We start from the raw sequence: 16,651 nt of genomic DNA on the forward strand, positions 1-16,651 counted from the left end.
ATTTAAACATATATGGACTGAATGCTCTAATCAAAATATTGTGTAAGTGCTCTAGCAAATGCTAACAGGGCTGCAGTCTTTTTCTTTGAGGTGCTCAGGGCAGAATATATTTCTATTATTACAGCTGACTATAAAGTACAATTTTTAAATTGTGAAATTTTTAATTGAGAGAGATCATTTCAGAATATAGGAAATTGGGAAAGATTTCAGTCATAATGGTAATGTTCATGTGTCAGAAGCAAGTGTGTGTTTCATTTAATTCTTGTGAAAAAATATATGTAGCAAATTGGAAACTTATGATTGGCTGCTTAATAACACATGAGGGCAGTAAGTATCAGAGAGGTTGCCCAAGAACTTACAGCTGATAAGAGGCAGAGTTGAGTTATAAACGAAGATCTGCCTGATTACAAGGCTTGTATACACTTGTGTTCACCATTTCACTACGTCGTGCCTCAGGCTGAAAGTGTAACTATTTGAGATGGATCTGGAAGGAGATGTAAGGAAGAGTGTGGAGGAAGAACATTTCAGATAACAGTGGCAGAGATGTGCTCAAGTGAAGTGCATGCTCAAGGCTCCACTGGCATATGATTAAGGGAAGGATGAGTTGGACAAGTAATTTGGGTATGAAATTGCAGAGTAGAAATCCTAGGCAGAATGCCAGTTGGTGTTTGAATTGGTAGGCAATGGCAAGATATCAGAGATTTATGTACAGAAATGTCACAGTTGCCTTCATGAAAACTAACCAGTGGAAATACAGGCAATGAAGAGGAGGAGGAGAGGAGCAGATTGTGAACAGTTAGGAGGCTGTTTGAAGAGTTTTGTAGGAGAAGGTCTGGATTAGGGCGATAGCCTGGAATGAAAGCGACCTTGCAGAGGTGGAACCATGGGATTTAGTACCTTCATGGATGAGAAATAAAGGAAAGAATGACAGACTAAAGTTTCAGGTTGAGAGGACTAGTAGGGTGATGGTTCTTTTAACAGGTGTAATAAAATCAGAAAGAGGAACTGGCTTGACAAGAAGGTAGTGAATTCTGTTCTGGTAGTGGAGTATTGCAGTTAATCCTTTTGCTGATATACCTAAGGAAGAAGCATAGGAAAATACCAACTTTAGTGGAAAAGAAAAAAAGATGCTGCAATATTTGAAGGTCTAAAGAAAGTAAGTTTGGGCTGGAGATAGGAATTTGGGATTGTGAAGTAATGCCTCTTTCTTTAAAACAAATCCCCAAATTCCAAGATTGTGTAGGGGCCAGATTTTTTGACCCTAACGCTATTAATTCAACAATCATAAGATACAACTTCCTGGGCGTGGGGGTGTGAAGGGGTTTCTGTCTCTTTCAACAGTAGTCCCTATCAACATGATGTTTATAGAAGCAGTGAAACTTTCATTTTGACACAGAGAACAGCAGTGACCCTTCCCTTAATTCTTTCTAGTTAAACTGAGACAAGGTTTAAGTGTTTAAAAAAAGCTTCAGCAAACTCAGCATTTCTCAGTGTGTTCTGCAAAAAATAGATTTTTGGCCTGCGAATTAAAAAAGAGTTTGGAAATGCTGGAGTTAAAAGAAGAAAAAATTTTTTTTAATTATGAAAATCTTATTTTATTTTACTTTATTTTTAAAATAAACCATTTTAGAAAAATGGCTCTAGTTAGAGGTGAATAATCTCCAGAATTAAATTTTGAGACATGCTTATCATCTTTGACAAATGCTGAAAAGTCAGATTATTCTGTAGAATTATCAATACAAAGTAATCAAAAAGGCAGAGTAATCTAATCTGTGTGAAGAATATGAATTTAGCCAATTCTGAAAATCCGCTCGGTAGCATAAGCAGATAATTGTTCTTAACAAATGAAACTTTCTAATTTTAAAAACATATAGTTATTGCTGTGTTCTTGAAAAATAGAATTGAGTTGATACAAGAAATTTAAAAAAATTATTGAAGTTATTTGGTAAAATATCTTAAGCTAAGGGGGAACTTATAGTGCCTATGTCCTAGAAGAAAAGTTGAAGAGAGCTAACAAGAGACCTTCGAAGATTCAGAGAGGATAGAGGGCACTGCGGGAGTGATCTGTGACTGTCATGTGACCAATCAATCCCTGTTGGAAGCTGGGCCCTGTAGATAGGAAAAAATGACACAAAAACTAGTCAAAGTCAAAATTATACTACTAAGAACATACTGTTTACACCTTTCAGTTAAGCGATTCTAAAAAAATCCCATAATTTAGTATACATTTTGTGGCTCCTCCTGGTGGTTCAAGAAAAAAAGAGAGATGAAAAAGCTGTTTTGCAATCTGTGCAGTAGAATTCATTCTTTCAACCCTTGTTATTGGTTACAGAACTGTTTTATACTCTGTTTGAAGAATGCAACAAGATACACCATGGCAACCAGTGCATCTGATGCATACCGCATTTTAGCCACCCCAACAAGACTAATAATATAATAGTAACTATTTTTTATTTCTCTCATTAACTCTTAGCAGTATTTTTAGCCTTCTTTAAAGCCAAAATTCTCTTTTATTATCCTGAAGAAAAACTGTCATGCTGAATTTTAGAATAGCATGAATTTCTGAATATAATGGGTAAATTTCCTCACATTGTTACATATTTCATTGCCTTCAGCATATTAAATTCTTTCTTATTTTCTAATTCATATGTATGTTATAAAATAATTATTTAGGTAGTGACAAAAATAAGTATGCTCTATTAGCATTTGGGTTCATTAAATCTCTGTTTATCTGAAGTGCATAGACTTCTAACATTATTGGATTAAAAAAAAAAAAAAGAGGCCGGGCGCAGTGGCTCACGCCTGTAATCCCAGCACTTTGGGAGGCCGAGGTGGGGAGATCACCTGAGGTTGGGAGATCGAGACCAACCTGACCAACATGGAGAAACCCCGTCTCTACAGAAAAAAAAAAATACAAAATTAGCCAGGTGTGGTGGCGCATGCCTGTAATTCCAGCTACTTGTGAGGCTGAGGCAGGAGAATTGCTTGAACCTGGGAGGCAGAGGTTGTGGTGACCCAAGATCGCGCCATTGCACTCCAGCCTGAGCAACAAGAGTGAAACTCCGTCTCAGAAAAAAAAAAAAAAAAGTGCTAGACAAAAAGAATCGAACTCCTTTTATAAGATTTATCTCTTCCTGTTTTCTTTTCTCTTTCTCCATATCTTGATGAATAAAATAGAAGGTAGGGTGAGATGGAGCTGAGTTTTAGGAGAGTGGACAGCTGCCTTTCCCTTTTCCTTCTCTTCATTGCACTTACATGATTTGGTAGAAACTTCAGGAATTTTAGATACTTTGGGGTCATTATTCAGCCACTCAATATTTTACTGTTAGATGTACGAATTTAATGAACACAGAGTCTGGTTAACAGAATTTATCTATATTTTCATCATTCTTGACGAAATAATAATGATGATAATTTGACATCCCATTGCCTAAAAGCAACTTAAAAAGTTCTAGACAAACTTTTGCCTGGGAGAGGCTCAGCCAATGTGGAATCATAACCAAAAGTTTCGTATGCTATGTTCATACTGTGCTTAGAATTATAGAAATCTATTTATTTAATACTTATATCAACTGTATAAAATGGAAATTAGTATCTTGATTTTTCTTATTGTATGGGGAGAGGATCAGGAGGTTTGGTCAGCATATTGGTCCGTTTTCACGCTGCTGATAAAGACATACCTGAGACGGGGCAATTTACAAAAGAAAGGTTTAATTGGACTTACAGTTCCACATGGCTGAGGAAGCCTCGCAATCATGGAAGAAGGCAAGGAGGAGCAAGTCATGTCTTACATGGATGGGAACAGGCAAAGAGAGAGAGCTTGTGCAGGAAAACTTCCCCTTATAATAACCATCAGATCTCATGAGACTTACTATCATGAGAACAGCATGGGAAAGACCTGCCCCCATGATTCAGTTACCTCCCACCAGGTCCCTCCCATAACACGTGGGAATCCAAGATGAGATTTGGGTGGGGACATGGTCAAATCATATCAGTCAGTATATAAGCAGTGGGTAGAGATCTGAGCTATAATTCAAAGCCCAGGTCTTTTTTACTATGACTCTGGCTTCCTGTGTAAAGAATAAAGATTAATGGATGTGTACAGCCACAGAAGTTTACCCAATCATGAGACGTTATTGACTATTTTCCAAAATGCTTTGCTGTTAAAGTTCATTCTCATGGTCAGAAGTGAGCTCATGCATTCAAACCTGGGAAAACATTTAGATCATCTTTGGACTGAGGCTGCTCAATTACATTACCAGTGTGTGTTGGGGTCAAATGTAGTACATGATAAACTGAGCTCAGTGGACTAACTCCTGTATGGCTTGAGTTCCCCTCCACCTGGTTCAACATTTTGTTATAAAAAAGTTACAATATGCAGAAAAGTTGAAATAATTGTATAGTGAATATTTATAAGTCCATCATCTAGGTTTTACAATTAAACTCTTATGTAGCTTACTTTAAAAATAATGGTGATGTCATTCAAAACTGGACTGTCCACCTGTGTCTGCTGCTATGAAGACAGACATATCTGTATTTCTAACCTGTCTACTAAATTATCTAAGGGCTTCCCTCAAAATATCCACTTTTAAAATACTATTCTATACCTAACCTAAACCACTCCAACTGAGATATAGTTCCAGGTATTACTCACTTGAGTGTGTCAGCAAACTTGTCGTGTTTGATTTTCATAGGTAAAAGATTTGCATTACAATTGAGTTACCACACAACACCCACCTGTACCAACACATTACAAATGCTAACTGTGAATCTATTTGCTTCCCCACTTCTCTCATTTCTTCTAAGGGTGAAAAATAGGCAATGAGAGCAGAAAGGCTTCTAGGGAAGTCTCTCTCATAGTAGTGTGTTTCCCTTCTGCATCTCTTTTGTGGGTTTTAACAGAAAGAGGCTGCTTCTTAAAGTTTGTGTTGAGCACAGTCCTGCTCCATATTTGTCAAGTGGTTCTCATCTGAAGATTTATGAGAGCATTAGTTATACCATAGGGACCTGGTTGGTTTCAATGTTAGTTCTTTGAAGCTACTAGCTTCAGAGGACAATGCCCATATTTTAATTTAGAAATATGAAAGTCTGCCTTTAGTCTCCTTATTCAAGTTTTCAGGTAGACTTTCTGATTATGCTCCATGGTTCTCCCCTGGAGGGCAGGATGTGGGACTGAAGATTCAGGGACAGTAGGCATTGATTAAAAATATATACTGTGGCAATGGACTTTGGGGACTTGGAGGAAAGGGTGAGGTGGGGGTGCACATTGGGTGCAGTGTACACTGCTTAGGTGATGGGTGCACCAAAATCTCAGAAATCACCACTAAAGAAATTATTTATGTAACCAAACACCACTTGTTCCCCCAAAATCTATGTAAATAAAAAATAAAATTGTATATAAATATAAAATATATAAAATTATATATAAAATTATGATCCATATATATATATATATATATTCTCTGATTCTATGAACCTAGACCGCAGTATGTCTGGTTAGTACACTGTGGTCTAGGTTCATAGAATCAGAGAATTCAAAATCCAGGTAAGTTCAGTTTAACTCTTTAGTTTTTTTGATAATTGAGCTGTGTGATAAATTATAGCTTCTATATATGAACAGTCAAATTTTTTTCTAGTTGAGTATGTCATTTCTGTACATATAAGTGCTTTTTAACATTAAAGACATATTAGAAAGTTCTTCTATAAAAATATGAACATAGAATTTGAATGTGTTTACAATGCTAGTTTTATATGAAGCCATGTGTTTTGGTAACTCACATGTACATAAAACTGGCAAATTGTGAAAACCCCAGAGGGTAGCCAAGCAGAGGGTTTTTGTTTTTTTTTTTTAACATTACTCTAGTTAGGGAGCTGTTGATGGTGGGAGAAGGAGGATAGGCACAGAAGAAATGGCTTTTGACTCAGGGGAAGAATCCTCCTGGTAACACTCAGTTTGGAAAATCTTCAGCACATCTAAGATGACTTTTATACTGTATAACTACAACAGATATCTTTATAGGAGACATTTTTATAGAAGGCAGTAGCAGAGTGTTTACTTCCTAGGAGTTTCACTGCTATGCATTTCCAGTATTTTAGATTTGTAAAATATCAAATGGGGAAAAATTGCTAGAGAAATGGCATAATAGGTAATGGAGTAGGTGTAGCAGTTTAGAGTGAGCATTGAGTGCTTGCAGATGGCGACACTGTGCAATGTTCCACCTTCTATATTCACATTTCACTTAACTTTGACACCTTAGATAGACACTGACACACATGGCATATATCCAATTTCATTTTTTACATATCAGCTACTTCAGTGATGTCTAATCTTTTGGCTTCCCTAGGCCACATTGGAAGAATTGTCTTGGACCGCACATAAAATACACTAACGATAGCTGATGAGCTAAAACACACACACAAAATTTCATAAAGTTTTAAGAAAGTTTATGAATTTATGTTGGGCCACATACAAAGCCATCCTGGGCCACAGGTTGGACAATCTTGAGCTGTCTAATAATCTCAAAATATTGCATGGGTCTATATTCTCATCCTCTCATCTTGTTCACACTAGGCTGGCATTCAGAGCAGGTATCTGCTTTCCTGTCTCAGACTTCCTCTACCCCAGAGCTTCCTCAGTGGGGACAGAGGGATGGTGGTAAGTGGAATGGGCAGTGCTGGGCTGGAAGCAGGTGGACATGCAGCCTGGTGATGTTCTCTATACTCAGCCTAGCTGGGAGACCTGGGCAGGAGACAAACAACAACCCTTTATTCTTTGATTCAGGTACTAACCAGATTCAGATTGGAGGCTGAATTCCTGATCTGCCTTTGTTAGAAGGCAGGTCTTTGGGGGAAGGGTCCCAGGTGGCAGGTGACAAGTCTTTGGAGAAGGGAATGCTGGACTAATTGCTTGTGGCAGGACAAGGAAATGACCAACTGGCTCTCAGGTCAGTAATCCCCAGATACCCATGAAGGTCATACCCACCAACAGGATTACTTGACTCTGTGAGAGAAGTGTTGGAAAAAAATGTAATTCAGGAGTTATTTTTTCCCTGTTAGATTTCTGTAGAAACAACTATAACATATATGTCTATTGCCTAACTTTCAGACATTAAACTTTGTAACAATTTTTAGGAATATATTACTTACAAAAATAGTATACCATTTCAGACCCCAGAACTGACAGTATTAGTGTGCAACAGCATAAGATATAGAAACAGGAGAGGTGACTTAGATGCTAGAGCAGAGCTAGCATGACCAAGGAGAGAGATGGGTTCCAAATCAGGATAAAGTATGTATACTAGCATTTCCTCAGTGTCCCGATGAGGAGTCAGTGGTTTACACCAGAACTGCAATGATAATAGTTATGTAAGTGGGGCTGGTAGAATATAAGACATCTTTTAGAAATGGTTAAAGAAGCATAATTTACCAAATTTTTATTGAGCATCTACTATTCTAGCAACTGGAATGCAGCATTAAATGAAACAGAAAACCCCTTGCTCTCTTGGCATTAACATAATACTGGAAATCAAGTATACTCGATGGACTTTGTACTTGTTATTCTAGTAACCATGTTAGGAGCGTGTCTTACAGAATGATGGCTGAAGTATCTTGAATGAGTTGCCTACTTCTTACTTAAGTGGAATTGTCATTGTTACTATGTTCCATTTCAGCTCTCACTGGAGTGGGTTCTGAGATGTGAAAGAAAGGATGATCTGAGGAAATTAATAGAAAGAAAAAAGGGTTGAGCTGAGAAGAAATGCAGAATGTGTACATTCTGTAAAGGGAAAGGAAACAGTTTGCTACCGGCCAGTCCGATGTAGTCACTTCTAGTTCCCAGATTTAGGGATGGAGATGGGAGTATAACAGTGGCTGATAATTTGGAATATATCTTAGCACTTCTTTCTGTTAAATAGTAACACCTGAAATATGTACAATGCCTCATGACTTGCAGCCTTCTTTTACTTACTTTATCTTATTGGAACCTAGTAGTAATCCTTTAGGTAAATGGAAAAGGTCATATTAGCTTAATTATGTGCATGAAGACAGGTAGATGGACTAGTAGAAGGAGTTTAGTCTTTATTCTACGCATGGCTTTTAACCAGGGCTCAATATGTAAGCGTTTTCTGGGTAACCCAAATGGTAAAAAAATTCTGATGGTCTCCTAATAGTTTGATGGGAGGACACAGATTTTCGGGGTGTTTCAGGTCCAATGGGAATGATTCTGTTTTCTCGGTGTAGACAAATGCTGCTTTAATTTTGTGTAGATACAACTCTAAGTTGTGTTCTTCTTGAAGCAGATAAAAAACTAATGCTAAGACAGAGGTAATTCTACACTTAATCTTTGCCAAAAGGCTGAGAAGCAATTTAGAGGTAATTCTAGAGATCTTGTTCTGCTCATATTTTAAACGAGAAAACTGAGACACAAAGAGGTTATTGTTTACCAAGTTAAAATTTCTTAATATAGAATTTTAATAATAATAATGTAATATAGCTGAAACTCATATAATTACTTCAATAGGACAATTTAATAATATAGCAGAAACTCATAATAACTTCAACAGGACAATTATGTTGTAAAATTGATGAAAATGAAGTCTGTAGACACAAACATACGATAAAACATGTGGTCTTACTGATTCATTGACTCCTCTTAGCGGTAATATTTATCTACCAAATTTCCTTTTATTTTTAGTGGTGTTTTATGTTTATTGCAGCTAATTGATTCTGCAGAGAAAAATAAGCCCTGGCGCCTCTGACAGGTGCAGCAGCCTTGTGCAGTATGTTCTCATACTTACGTAAAGTAAGTCTCTACTATCAGATGTTAAGAAACAACACACTGGGGCAAATTTTAAATTAATGGTTTCAGAAAATATCCTGCAGCCTCGTAGTGTATCTTGTCAGCTCTCTCAGTGATGAATGGTGGACATTCATCAGAGGTCTTAAAAGAGAATGGCAGGAAGTCAGGGAGCTGAAGGTTTAGTAGTAATAAATGGTATGTAAGCCAATATATAGTTGGCTTAGTGTTGTTCTGTGGGATAAGAAATTCTTCTAAACCAACAAATTACAGAAAACATGCACACACATTTTTTTGACTTTGGACAGTTCATGACTGTATCCTTTCAAGATTAAATTAAGAAAATAAACATTTAATTTCATAGCTCAATAGGAATTGTTGAAATTGTGATATTGTAGCAAACTAAATTAATAATTTTTAAAAAAATAATTCAGGTATTGGCTGGGCACAGTGACTCATGCCTGTAATCTTAATGCTTTGGGAGCCTGAGGCAGGAAGATTGATTGAGGCCAGGAGTTCAAGACCAGCCTGAGAAAGTAGTGAGACCCCGTCTCTACAAAAAAATTAAAATTACCTGGGCATGGTGGCACGTTCCTGTAGTCTCAGCTACTCAGGAGGCTGACGTGGTAGGAGAGCTTGAACCCAAGACTTTGAGGCTCTAGTGAGCCATGATTGTGCCACTGAACTCCAGTCTGGGTGACTGAGTGAGACCATGTCTCAATGGCAATAAAATAATAATAATAATGCAGGCATTGAGACAAAACAATAACTTGGAGTCCATTAAAAGGCTGATATGATCAGAGTCTCTCACTAATAGTCAAGGTATAAAAGTCCCACCTCTTAGATATTATTATAGATGACACCCATTCTGAGTCTATTCTCTGATTAAACCCAGGCACTTCTTTCCTGTTTTATGTCTAGCATGTTTGTCAGAGGGTTTTTTTTTATACCTGTCTTGGTGTATCTGAGAGTAACATATCTATGTCTGGGTGTGTTTCAGAGACAGAGATTGAAATTCATCATCTCCATAGCCCTCATCTAGATCAACATTTCATGTTTTTAAATGATAGGCATTTCAAAAAAAAAAGAAGATACCAATTTGGAAGAGTATAGTAGACAAAGGGCATGACTCACTGCTTGTTCATGTAAATCTTCTACCTTTATCCCAGGACAGAATATGCTCAGAGCGCCAGGATTCTCCTTTTCCCTCCTCACCACCCTCCATGTGCATGGTTGATGTGATGGTCATTTTGATGTATCTACTTGGCTAAGCAGTCTCCAGTTATTCCATCAAACTCTACGTGTTGCTGTGAAAGTATTTTATAGATGTGATTAAAGGAAGACCGCCTAACAAACTTCCAAACTGGGTGTTCTTAAATGACAACCAAATCCATCCTAATTTTCTTTCTGATCTTTGCCATTTGTGAATGTCTGGACATCCCCTTCATCTTGCTGGAGTAAGAAGATTGCAATTTTTAATATAGAAGGCACTGACCTTCCAAGAAAATTTTGAAAAAGACTACTAGATACAAAAGAAACCTAGTCGTAAAATTGATCACTTGTAGCCTAGTACATTAAAGAGACCAAAATAAAAGAAGTTCCAGTGACTTTCAAAGACAGGGAAGCCTGTGATAGAACTTTAGAAGGACAGCACCCCACAATATACCACACCTTATTGATGCTACGCTGCAAATTTCTACCCATGTTGTTATCCCTCTGAAATTGGGCTGCGTTGTATTATCATTAAAGGCCAATTTAACTGGCAGCATTATTTCATTCTTAAAAAAAAAAAAAAGAAATCCTATTGGGCAAGTCGTGGTGGCTCACACCTGTAATCTCAGCACTTTGGGAGGCTGAGGTGGGCGGATCATGAGGTCAAGAGATGGGGACCATCCTGGCCAACATGGTGAAACCCTGTCCCTACTAAAAATACAAAAATTAGCTGGGCATGGTGGTGCACGCCTGTAGTCCCAGCTACTCGGGAAGCTGAGGCAGAATTGCTTGAACCTGGGAGGCAGAGGTTGCAGTGAGCTGAGATCACACCACTGCACTCCAGCCTGGTGACAGAGCGAGACTCTGTCTCAAAAAAAAAAATAAAATAAAATAAAAATAAATAAAATAAAATAAAAAATAAAATCAAGAACCTTGTGTTGGAAACCTTCATTGGTTCAATGATATTAAAAACCCTGTAGCACTCATTTGCTGCATTCATGTCTGTATTTGGGGTGCAAAAGCTTGGGGTACCATATTGAGCAATGTATTAGCTCAGACTTCCATAACAAAATACCATAGACAGGGTGGCTTAAAAACCAGAAATTTATTTAATTCAAACTGGCGGTGTCTTTGCTGGTATAATCCCATCTCTATTCCTGGCTTCTGTTGAGATGGCTGGTTCATGTGTTACACACACAGTCTTTTAATCAAATGGCTGTTCAGCCACACCCCTAGTATTTTCTTCAGAGCAAGCTTTTTCTCTCTTTCTTTTTTTTTTTTTTTTTTTTTCCAATATGGATAGGCTGAGAGTTTTCCACATCTTCAATTTCTGGTTCATTTTGCTTAACAATTCCTTCCTCAACTGAACTCCTTCCTTTCTCAGTTTACCAGAAGCTGTCAGGAAAAACGAAGTTGCTCCTTCAATACTATGTTTAGAAATTCCCTCAGATAAACATCCAGTTTCATCACCTGCAAGTTTTACCTTCTACAGAACACTAGAACACAGTTCAGCCAAGTTTTTTTTTTTTCACTATATAAAAAGGATTGCCTTTCCTCCAGTTTCCATTAATATGTTCCTCATTTCCATCTGAGACCTCAGCAGAATGGCCCTTAACGTCTGTATTTCTACATTTTGTACATTATTTTATGTATTCTCTGAGAAGATGGAAACTTTCTCTTTTTCTCTCCAACTTGCCCTCGTCTTTTATTTCTGGCCTTTTGCTAGAATTGCATATAAAATCCATATTTTTATTATGAACCTCAAAACTCCTTTAGCTTCTACCCATTCATTACCTAGTTCCAAACCTACTTCTACATTTTTTATTTTTAGATGGAGTTTCACGCTGTCACCCAGGCTGGAGTGCAGTGGCGTGATCTCAGCTCACTGCAACCTCCGCCTCCCAGGTTCAAGCAATTCTCCTGCCTCAGCTTCCCAAGTAGCTGGGATTACAGGCATGAGTCACCACGCCTGGCTAATTTTTGTATTTTTAGCCAGGTATTTTTTGTATTTTTAGAGATGGTGTTTCACCATATTGGGCAGGCTGGTCTTGAACTCCTGACCTCAAGTGATCCACCTGCCTTGGCCTCCTAAAGTGCTGAGATTACAGGCATGAGCCACCATGCCTGGCCTACTTCTACATTTTTAGGTATTTCTTGGTACCAAAATCTGTATTAGTCAGCTTAGGCTGCCATGACAAAATACCGTAAACTGGTGACACAAAAAACAGAAATTTATTTCCCACAGTTCTGGAGAGTTTGAGTTGTGGGTGCCAGTATGATTGGGTTCTTACAAGGGCTTTCTTTCTAGCTTCTCACTGTGTTCTCACAGGGCAAAGAGAGGGATGACAAAAAACAAGCTCTTCGTGTCTTGTCTTATAAGGGCACGAATCTCATTAAGAGGTATCCACCCTCATGACCTCTTCTAAACTTAATCACCTTTCAAGGATTCCATCTCCAAATACCATCACATTGTGCATTAGGGGTTTATCATATAAATTTTGAGAGAAAACAGTTCAGTCCATACCAAGCAAAAATGTGGGTGCTTATTTCTTAAAATTGGCATCTGTTCTTAAAATGTTGTATCTATAATTGCCAAGCCTATTCAAATGTGTTATCTCTGAAAGTTTGAATTAGTTGGCCCTTTTCCTGATATCCTTCATTAATTTATTTAAAATATTTAGTGTGGGGCCTGGCACGGTGGCTCATACCTGTAATTCTAGCACTTCAGCAGATTGAGGCGGGAGGATTGCTTGAGCCCATGAGTTCGAGACCAGCCTGGGCAACATAGGGAGACATTGTCTCTACAAAAAACAAAAAAAATTGCTGGGCATGGTGGTGTGCCCCTGTAGTCCCAGGTACTCAGGAGGTCGAGGTGGGACGAATGCTTGAGGCTGAGAAGTTGAGGCTACGGTGAGCCATGTTTGTGACTGCACTCCAGGCTGGGTGACAGAGCAAGACCCTGTCTCAAAAAAATATATGTTTAGTGTATACCTTCTTTTTTTTTTTTTTAGACAGAGTCTCGCTCTGTCACCCAGGCTGGAGTGCAGTGGTGCAATCTTGGCTCACTGCAACCTCCGCCTCCCAGGCCCAAGCAATTCTCTGCCTCAGCCTTCTGAGTAGCTGGGATTACAGGTGCCTGCCACCATGCCCGGCTAATTTTTTTTTTTTTTTTAGTAGAGACAGGGTTTCACCATTACGGCCAGGCTGGTCTTGAACTCCTGACCTCATGATCCACCTGCCTCGGCCTCCCAAGGTGCTGGGATTACAGGCATGAGCCACTGTGCCCGGCCAATGTATACCTTCTGTATGTCGTAGATTATTGTGAGTGCTAGGAGCATTAAGAGAAATAAGATGAAGGCTTCAGGTGCATGAAGCTTACATTCTATTGGGAACTGCAATTTTTTTTTTTTTTTTTTTTGACACAGGGACTCACTCTATCACCCAGGCTGGAGTGCAGAGGCACGATCTTGGCTCACTGCAACCTCCATCTCCTGGGTTCAAGCAATTCTCCTGCCTCAGCCTCCCGAGTAGCCGGGATTACAGGCGCGCACCACCATGCCCAGCTAATTTTTGTATTTTTAGTAGAGACAAGGTTTTCCCATCTTGGCCAGGCTGGTCTCGAACTCCTGGCCTCAAGTGATCCACACTCCTTGGCCTCCCAAAGCGCTGGAATTACAGGTGTGAGTCACCATGACCCACCGGCAACTGCATTCTTTAGAGTATCCATCCACACAAACATATTTTCATTTGACAGTCTGGAACATCTCACTTATTGCTAGCAAGCTGGTTTGGATCCTGATGTTTGGATCTGAATGGAGCACTACTACATTAATAAAAGCAGATATTAATCCCGACTTTTTCTTTTATATGGGATTTATTTGTTTATATTTTTAATTGTCAAAGAAAAATTATATATATGGTGCCAACAGTCAACTGATTTTCTTGTCATTGTTTTGATATTATCTGGGAGACAACAACATTTTTACAGATTCTGTAACCCTTGAAGAAAGAACACGTCTGTTTTTGGCATGTATTGCAATAAATGGATGGACACAATTCCTTCATTGGCAGATTCATAGCAACTAATAGCAAAAAGAAAAGTAATGTGATCTTTTATGAAATTCGAACATTTCTATCTCAGCTAGGTCAAGAATTCATAGGAGAATAAGCTAAAAAGTATTGTGGAAGTTTCCTGTACTAATGAAGTTAAAGTACTCAGAATGTAAGTTTTTATGAGACAATCTCCAGTAGTTTAAAAAATTCACTGTGGTATAGACATCAGGCTTTTGGATTTTTAAAAAATTTCAACTTCTATTTTAGATTCAGGGGGTACATGTGCAATCTTGTTACATGGGTATATTGCGTGATGCTGAGGTTTGGGGCATGAATGATCCTGTCACCCAGGTACAGAGCATAGTACCCAATAAGCAATTTTTTAACCCTTTCTCCCATTCTTTCCTCCCCTGCAGTAGTCCTCAGTGTCTTTTCCCATCTTTATGTCCATGTGTACCTAGTGTTTAGCTCCCACTTATAAGTGAGAACATGTGGTATTTGCTTTTCTGTTTCTGAGTTAATTCGCTCAGGCTAATGGCCTCTAGCTGCAGCCATGCTGTGGCAAAGGACATGACTTCGTTCCTTTTTTATGGCTGCATAGTATTCCACAGTGTATATTTACCACATTTTCTTTATCCAATCCATCACTGATGGGCACCTAGGTTGATTCCATGTCTTTGCTATTTGTGAATAGTGCAGTGATGAACATACATACGAGTGCATGTGTCTTTTGGTTAGAGTGATTTGATTTCCTTTGGGTATATATTCAGTAATGGGATCGCTAGGTCAAATGGTAATTCTATTTTTCATTCTTTGTGATATCTCCAAACTGCTTTCCACAGTGGCTGCACTAATTTACATTCCCACTAACAGTGTATGAGCATTCCCATTTCTCTGTAGTCTTGCCAACATCTGATATTTTTTGAATTTTTAATCATAGCCATTCTGACTGGTGTGAGATGGTATGTCATTGTGGTTTTTGCATTTCTCTGATTAGCGATGTTGAGCTTTTTACATACGTTTGTTGGTTGCTTGTATGTCTCCTTTTGAGAAGTGTATTCATGTCCTTTGCTCTCTTTTTAATAGGGTTATTTGTTTTTTGTGTGTTGAACTAAGTTTCTTATAGATTCTGGATATTAGACCTCTGTCAGATGCATGGTTTGTGAATATTTTCTCCCATTCTGTAGGTTGTCTGTTTACTCTGTTGATAGATGTGCAGAAGCTCTTTAGTTTAATTAGATCCCACTCTTCAATTTTTGTTTTTGTTGCAGTTGCTTTTGGGGACTTCGTTATAAATTTGCCAAGAACAATTTCCAAAAGAGCATTTCCTAGGTTTTCTTCTGGGATTTTTATAGTTTTAGATCTTACATTTAAGTCCTTAATCTATCTCAATTTCATTTTGTGTATGGTGATAAGTAGGGGTCCAGTTTTATTCTTTCTAGCAGACATCAGGATTTTGATGTATAATTTGCTTTTATGGAATGTTGGTGAGTATTCCAAATTCTTTGGAACTCTCATAAACTGCTGGTGGGAATGTAAATGGTATAAGCACTTTGGAGAACAATTTAGCGTTTTCTTAAAAAGTTAAACATGTGCATACCATGCCTAACTCTTCCAACATAGAGAAATAAAAGCATAAACCCATACAAAGACTTCTAGGCAGATACTTACAGCAACTTTATTTGTAATAGCTCCAAACCGAAAACAACCCAAATGTCTATCAACTGGTGAATAGATAAAAAGGATAAACTATTAATACATGCAATAACATAGATGGATCTCAAAATAATAATCTAGGTGAAGAAGCCAGACATAAAATGAATCTGTGTTGTATGAAAAATTTTAGAAAATGCAAACTAATTCATGGTGGCAGAAAGCAAATCATTAAGTGCCTGGGAATAGGGATGGGAGCAGGGAGGGCCACTTTGCAAACGAGCATGAGGAAACTTGGGAGTGATGAATATATGTTCATTATCTTAACTGTGGTGATGGCTGATGTGATGATGATGTGCTGGTGATGGTGATCAAATTGTATGCTTTAAATATATGCAAATTTTTATGCATTAATTATACTCTAATAAAACTATATTTTAAAAGGAAAAAATATTTACTCGTTTTGCACATAAAACATATACTGTGCTTATAGAATGCAATAGGAACATTTTATTGTACCATTCACTTTTCTTGCGTCATTATATTTCATTCATCTTAATTCGCATAACTTATTTATTGATTCGTTTTTGATATTTAATTTTTAAATTTTGTGGGTACGTAGTATATTTATGGGGTACATGTGATGTTTTGATACAGGCATGCAATGTGAAATAATCACATCATGAAGAATGAGGTATCCATCCCTTTAAGCATTTGTCCTTTGAGTTACAAACAATCCAATTACAGTCTTTATTTTAAAATGTACAATTAAGTTATTGTTGACTATTGTTACCCTGTTGTGCCACCAAATAATAGGTCTTATTCATTATTTCTTATTCATTATTTCTAATTTTTGTACGCATTAACTATCTCTACCTCCCCGATCCCCAGCCCCCCACTACCTTTCCCAGCCTCTGGTAACCATCCTTCTCCCTATGT

At 37.9% G+C, this 16,651-nt stretch overlaps 1 protein-coding gene and 1 long non-coding RNA gene across 12 annotated transcripts in view; one reads left to right on the top strand and one right to left on the bottom strand.

Annotated features, from left to right (window-relative positions):
- The window catches only part of ANK2 (ankyrin 2), a 683,028-nt gene that overhangs the window by 282,818 nt on the left and 383,559 nt on the right, over nucleotides 1–16,651 (top strand). The window lies entirely within an intron of this gene.
- The window catches only part of LOC129035804 (uncharacterized), a 32,626-nt gene that overhangs the window by 8,724 nt on the left and 7,251 nt on the right, over nucleotides 1–16,651 (bottom strand). Inside the window, exons 4-5 of one of the 2 annotated variants that reach the window (XR_008502335.1) lie at nucleotides 15,731–15,783; nucleotides 11,093–11,401 (exon numbers count right to left, since the gene is read on the bottom strand). The exons of the other annotated variant lie outside the window; for it this stretch is intronic. This is a non-coding gene — a long non-coding RNA (uncharacterized LOC129035804). Of the gene's footprint in view, nucleotides 1–11,092; nucleotides 11,402–15,730; nucleotides 15,784–16,651 lie in introns of those variants that run through there. 2 annotated transcript variants of the gene reach the window in all.

Source organism: Pongo pygmaeus, chromosome 3, assembly GCF_028885625.2.
Source record: "Pongo pygmaeus isolate AG05252 chromosome 3, NHGRI_mPonPyg2-v2.0_pri, whole genome shotgun sequence".
In the NCBI taxonomy this organism is placed as follows: Eukaryota; Metazoa; Chordata; class Mammalia; order Primates; family Hominidae; genus Pongo; species Pongo pygmaeus.